Source organism: Porites lutea, chromosome 10, assembly GCF_958299795.1.
Source record: "Porites lutea chromosome 10, jaPorLute2.1, whole genome shotgun sequence".
In the NCBI taxonomy this organism is placed as follows: Eukaryota; Metazoa; Cnidaria; class Anthozoa; order Scleractinia; family Poritidae; genus Porites; species Porites lutea.
This window is the reverse complement of record NC_133210.1, coordinates 16,799,421-16,806,207: the sequence shown is the minus strand read 5'-3', so window position 1 is coordinate 16,806,207 and position 6,787 is coordinate 16,799,421.

Below are 6,787 nucleotides of genomic sequence, written 5' to 3'. Positions count from 1 at the left end.
AATATTTTAAAAAGCTTTATAACTTTGACAATTTTGTACGTAGAAGACTGTCAGACCACGACAAGATAACATTTGCCTTAAAATATCTTCCTATGTGTCGTCTAAGGTAATGACGTCATCAGTTACGTGACTCTTTCCGAATTAGGTTTTTTTGTTGCTGTGACAAGTTTATCTCTTGTGTATCTACCAAAAACATTAAAATAAGACTCCGCCGGTGAGTGGCGCTTAAAAGCCAAGTTTAAAACATCTCAAACAGTAATTAAAAGTCTGCATGTATAGCATCAATTCTGCTGGAATAAAGTATTGATTTTATGATCAGGTGATAATGATCGTGTATTTGTTTTGTTTATAAATGACATCGATTTTTTTATATTTACTACTGTTGTTGTTAATCGAAAGGGAAAACAGTCGACAAGGTAGTCAAAATGCATTATAGACATTTTTCTAGGTATTTGATTTGACCCGTTTCTATGTGCCAGCAGGGGATTGTAGAATCTCGTACTGATTTCCTTTGAAGCTCTCCTATTATTTGTTTACACCATTATTTCTTGTGAGGATTGCATATACACTTTCCTTGGCTCATAATCGTTTTAACAATAATCTGCAAAGTCAAAAAATTAATGTATCTAGATTATATGACTGAGTCTGTTTTCGCCTTGCGATTGGTCAATTTGCGGTCCGTTACTTGCTATATGCGCTATACGGACCAAAATTTTTAAAGAAAATACTCATTTCGGAGCTCTAAATCTCTTTACCTCGGAAAAAAGGTTTAAATAAATTTATAAGACGCCTGTCAACCTTGAGGACTTGGATGTTGACTTTGGCCTTCAACATTTAAAACTGTGTTTATTTGTGAACGAAGGCGATGAAGAAACTAACTCGTAATCTTACCGAAGAGGATTCTAGTCAGTGTTTGAAATTTTTATCGCAGTACACAGTTAAGAAGACGAAAATCGACTGGCAGAGATTCGAGATGTTTTCCCTGAGGGAAAATGAGTAATTCGTTCGACAAATATGATAGCAAACATACCTGCACCCGATCATCTTGACAAGCTTCTTTGCCATTTGCAGTGTTTTTTCAAAGACCAACGAAAGAAAATAGAAGCAAGTTCGAGCCAGACACAGTAGGGCCATTTATACGAGGAAAAATTAGACGCGTCGGCCCTAATGTCCAGTTTTCAAAAGACTCCAGCATCACATTAACGAGTGAATAGTTACAGTGCTCTTAGTTTTGACCGAATAAACTTTAAAATATGTCTGTAAACCCTGAGGACTAGGATGTTGACTTTGCTTTTCCAAATTGTAACCTAGCTTGTTTTAATGAGAACGAACCTGATGTAGAAACTGAATCATAACCTCACCGATGAAGAGAATTCTAGTCAGTGAAAATTTTAACGCAGATCACAATTGAAGACGAGAATGAACTGGCACTGAAAAAAAGGGAGGTTTTCCCAAAAACAATTAACAAGCGAATCCTTCGACAATGACAACAAACTTACCTTGAAAACTTACCTTGAAAAGCTTCTTTGCCTTTTGCAGTGTTTTGTTTACAAGGACAAATGGAGGAAAGACGGAAACGGTTTCCAAAATACTCCAGCGTTACATTAAAGAGCCAAAACTTACAGTACTCTTAGTTTTCACCGAATAAACTTTTTCAACATGGCGAATTTTTTTTTTACTTTCTCGGAAAGCCTTTGCTATGTGCTACTGTTTTCGTGCGCCAATACAAACTTTCTTTTTTTACGCCTGTCAAATGACTGCAAATCGTGCGTCCTGCACTTGTTTCCGGTCCCCCAAACAGGAAGAAGCCATATAATAAACATCTTATTAGCCTCTTTTTTTTCGCTCCGTACTGTAAATTACGGATCCTCTTTTTTTTTCCATCGATTTATGGCCCGCGCGCCTTGCGCTTGGGCCATAAATCGATGGAAAAAAAACTCGGTCCGTAATCATTACAGTACGGACCGAAACCTCGGCAAATAAGAGGTGTTTTTAATTATTATTCATTCAAAATAATTCTTAGTTTAAAAACATAGCTGAAACAACCTTACCTGCATCGATGTTAAGTTTATCTTCGATAGTTTACGTTTTGGTTTGTCCAGTTCCGCAAAAATTCTCCAAATAGCAGATGTCGCCCTCCGGGCGCGAGTTGTCTTCTTGCTGTTTTTGCTATGTTTTTAGCCATTATTTAGCCTAGTTCCTGCTGTAGGTCTTACTCTTGAAACGAGTGAAGTGTCCGCCGTTTTAGTTTTTACAACGAAAACAACTCAATCTAGTCCCCAGGTCTTCTCGGATAACGTTGCCTTAACCTGTAGAAGGCTGCATTTTTGACGTCATTTCCTCGTTAAACACAAAATTCTTTTAAATTTGGTCATCAGTAACTGCTTATGGTGAATTATGCGTGTGCTTTTAGCCAATCAGAATTGGGGAAATATTTTGAATGAATAATAATCACATTTAACCGATAACTCACTGACTGTAACACTAAATACGACTCAACTCATGCTCAGTGCACTAACCGACGGACAAACACAGGGTAGACCACAGACCAAGACAAAATAGTCCTCTGGGCTTAAAGTAGGAAAAAGAATAGCACTTTTATTATTTTCATTAAGCTGCAAGTAGATACAAATTGGTAAAACAAAAATATATACATTAAAAAAGCTTATGGCTCTCTCTCGTTTCAAGTTTGAAGGTACAAAAACCGGAAATCCTTCTGTTTACAACTACTTCGTTTGAGCAAGAAATAGGCTGGAAAACTTTACAGGAAAAATGTGTTCCATATTTTATTAGCACGACAACAAATGTTGGACAAACGACCAAATAATTTGAAATCTTATAAATAGACAAGTTTTAGTTGGTTATTCATAAGGAATAAGTTAAAGCCCTTGGTAAATCAAAACCTCAAAAACTGTATGTTAATCACTGTTGATCAATATATTTCCTCTTGTTGTTTGCTTTTTTTAGTTTTTACAATCGCTTGTCCGTCTATTTGTCTTCTGCTAATATAAATAATGTATTATTTACAAGTTTGACCCTTGGATATTTACGAAAAGCGGTTTTGTTTTTGGTTAAAGTCTTGCAGTAATTATTGTACAAAGTAGATTTATTTTACTTAATTCGCGAAATAGGTTGTAGACTATACTACGCACTGTTATGCTGTCCTATAATGTCTTCTTTTGTTTGCGTTAACTGTATCTGTCTCTAAATACATGAATGATAATATTTTCTCATTAATTAAATTACAATGATACAATTTGTTTGATTTTGTTTCGAGTACCACCATCGACTAAGAATTTTTTTTGATATATATATTTATTGGTTTGAGTTTGGAGCAATTCATTTTCGTATATATTGAATTTAAATTGGGCACACATGAGTCAGTAGGCGAATCCTAGCTAACAAATGTAATTCAAAAAACTTTTAATGGACAGATTTTTAATATAAAAACAGACGAGTAGACCTTATTCACGATACCCGCCATCTTTGGAGGCGCCTGAGGACTGATGGGATAAAAGTAATGTCACGTGGTTTCTCAGGGGTTAAACAAAAGATGAAATCTGCCAATACAAGAAATCGCGGTCGAGTAGAACGTTTGATCTTTTTACCTTTATATAATGGCAAGTTATTATGGGTGGAAGTGATCACTGTTCACTGACTGTGACTTTTGTGGAAGCAGTAGCTACCGTAAATGTCCTCACAGCAAGCACTAATGACGTAAAAAATGGCGAAACTTGAGCTGTGCATTCCGTCGCATGATTATTAAAATATTAATTGTCCTCACGTTTTGAGAGAATAAACAAACTCGACCGAGATTACTCGTATTGGAAAATTTTATCCCAGTTTTTCCCCCTGAAATATCACGTGATATTTATTTTTACTTTTATCCCATCAATCTTTGAGCGCGTGCAAAGATGGCGGCTATCGTGGATAAGGTCTGTTCGCATTTGATTGCCGCGCAACTTCCAAAGAACAACTGAGATTACGAAGGAATGCGCCAGTTTTTCTTCATAACTTTACAGGACCATTATTCTGTGTTGTAATGCTAAGTCTAAAAAAGGTATTTTACCATTTCCTCGATCTCTTTGGTAAACTATATGTCCGCGTTCTGTCTCTTAAGGTTTCGTGAAAATCATCGATTTCGTGAACGTTTCGTCAACGTACCGTAACCATAGTTAAGTTCGCGTATACATGTAAGTAGCTAGGGCTTGTTCCTCGATGTTTTAACATTCTGATTAACAGTTTCTGCTACAACAACAGAAACTGGAAAACCCATAGCTGTACCGTGCACATTGTAACGGTTTGTAGTGTTTGCCGTTGTACTGAAAGTACGTCAAAGTCAAGCTGAGGTTGAGTAGGTCGATAATGTCTTCTGTAGATAGAGGTAGTTCAACAGTAGAGTTAATACCATCAACTGACGTGATACAACTCACTTTGACTCTGAAGATGACTACCGCACAGGTTGTCGAAACGTCAGTCGCTGTCAACAACAACAGTCCTCTTTAGGACTACGTTCACCCGGACGATCATACTCAACCTAAACATGCATCTCTATATTGTTGAACCATATCGGTTGTCTGTCAATATTTTCCTGTCAGTAGTAGGTTTCTTTTTTGGTAGTCTGTCAGTTTTGTCGCTTTTTGTCGCTACGTTGATTAACTTCATGTATTCATACCGTAAACATGAAAGCGATGAACATTATCCACTGTTATATATTTTTTTTATCAAATTTGGGTGATGTTTTTCTCTTCCTTTTTTTACCATATGAGCGGGCGCGAGAAAAATATTTCAATTTGATTCTTTTCTATTTGTATCTAAATCAGTTGCCATCCAAGTTCACAACTACTTGAACTGCAAAAACCCGTTTCCTGCCTCACGGTCTGTTTATAGAAAACATCTCTCAACAGAGACCGCGCTACTTAGAGTTACCGATGACATCCCAAAGACTCTTGACTCCAACGGTGAAGTAGTATTTGTGCTGCTTGACCTGTCCTCAGTATTCGGCACCTTGGATCACCAAACTCTCCTCAAGAGATTACGGAAATATTTCAATTTCACAGAAATTGCTCTTAAATAGTTTTCCTCTTACTTGCTTGGCCGATCTCGGAGAGTATCTTTAGCGGATGGCGTCCCACAGGGCTCTATACTCGGGCCACTACACTACTGTTCACTCTTTATATGGCACCTCTCCCAGATGTTAGACATCATCGACGATCCTAAACACTGTTGACTCAGTTGCGTTCTACGGGCATGCATCAATGATGTTTTTACGTGGAACACTAAAAATATGTTAAAGTGCAACCCTGGAAAAACTGAAATATTACATTTCACATCGCGTTTCAACAAGCAACCTACAGATTACGAAACATTAACGTTAGCTAACACCTCAACAGAAGTAAAAACAAAAGCTAAAAATTTAAGTGTCATCATGGATAAAACGCTGTCTTTCACTGAACACATCAGCAAAATGTGCAAGAAAGACAGTTATGCCATATTAAGTTTAATTGGTCGTATTCGAAAATAGCCTCCTCTCGATGGATTGAAAATGTTGGTGAACTCCCTTGTGATCTCCAGACTCGACTATTGCAATAGTCTCTAGCTGTGTCTTATGTGACATCCCAAAATACCAGAGAGATAAGTTACAAAGAATTCAGAATACAGCAGCTCGAATGGTAACAGAAGCCTTCAGTTCTTACCATATAACACATATATTTAAGAGCCTGCACTGGCTACCTGTAGAAGCAAGGGTTAACTTTAAGATTCTTCTTATCACGTATAAAATCTTGAATGGACATTCGTCTGGATATCTGGAACCTCTGATTAAGGATTATCATCTATCAAGAGTACTACGATCATCATCCCGTTCGCAATTATGCACCCCAGCCATAAAATCCAAAATGGAGGACGCGCGTTTTCCAGCGCAGCACCTCAGTTATGGTACAGTATCCCAGAATATATCAAAAATACAGAGGGTGTTGCTACGTTCAAAACGAAACTTAAAACATTTTTATTCAAGGAATATTACAATGATCTTTACTCTTAACATTTTTGTAAAGTATTTTAAAGTGTACAATATGTATAATATGACACATAGGCTAGAGATTTTTTTTTCGTTTTCGTTCTTTTCCTTATCCATGTAAAGTGCAGTGTGGATGGAAATGTGCTCAATAAGAACACAAAGTTATATAATTGTTGTTATTATTATTATTACTATTGTTATTTTCTTACGTAGGTCTGATATGCACAGCTCCAGGCTATTAAAGTCCCATTAAACAAAAAAATGAGGAAATTATAAGTTATAAAAGATTTCATTCCAGTTGCTGCTGCGATAGAAAGTGCTTTTACTTTGATATTAATCCCAATATAATGATGATAATGACAATGATACTACTAATAATCTTTATACAGGGAGCTCACTTCACAAAAGGGTGATTTTTAGTGAAGGCCTGTAAAGCCACGCCAAAAAATAAATAAATGAATAAATGAATACTTAATAGTAATACTAAGTAAAGAGTTAACTAAAATAAGGTACAGGTAAAAATTTTAAAAATGTCAGATAGATTAAAATATTAAAAGCTATAAAATATCTAAAATATATAGCTATTAATGCTCTGTTTTGAAAAGAAAAAGGGAGTTAATTTCTTTATAAGATGCGTCTAAAAGGTTCCATTCCTTAGCGCATTGATAATAATGTCTCTGTTTTCCGTAATTCCTTTTAGCGAGAGGAAGACGGAAATCGTTCCTTCTTCTAGTGTTATAACTATGAATTTCTGAGTTTCTCAAACAT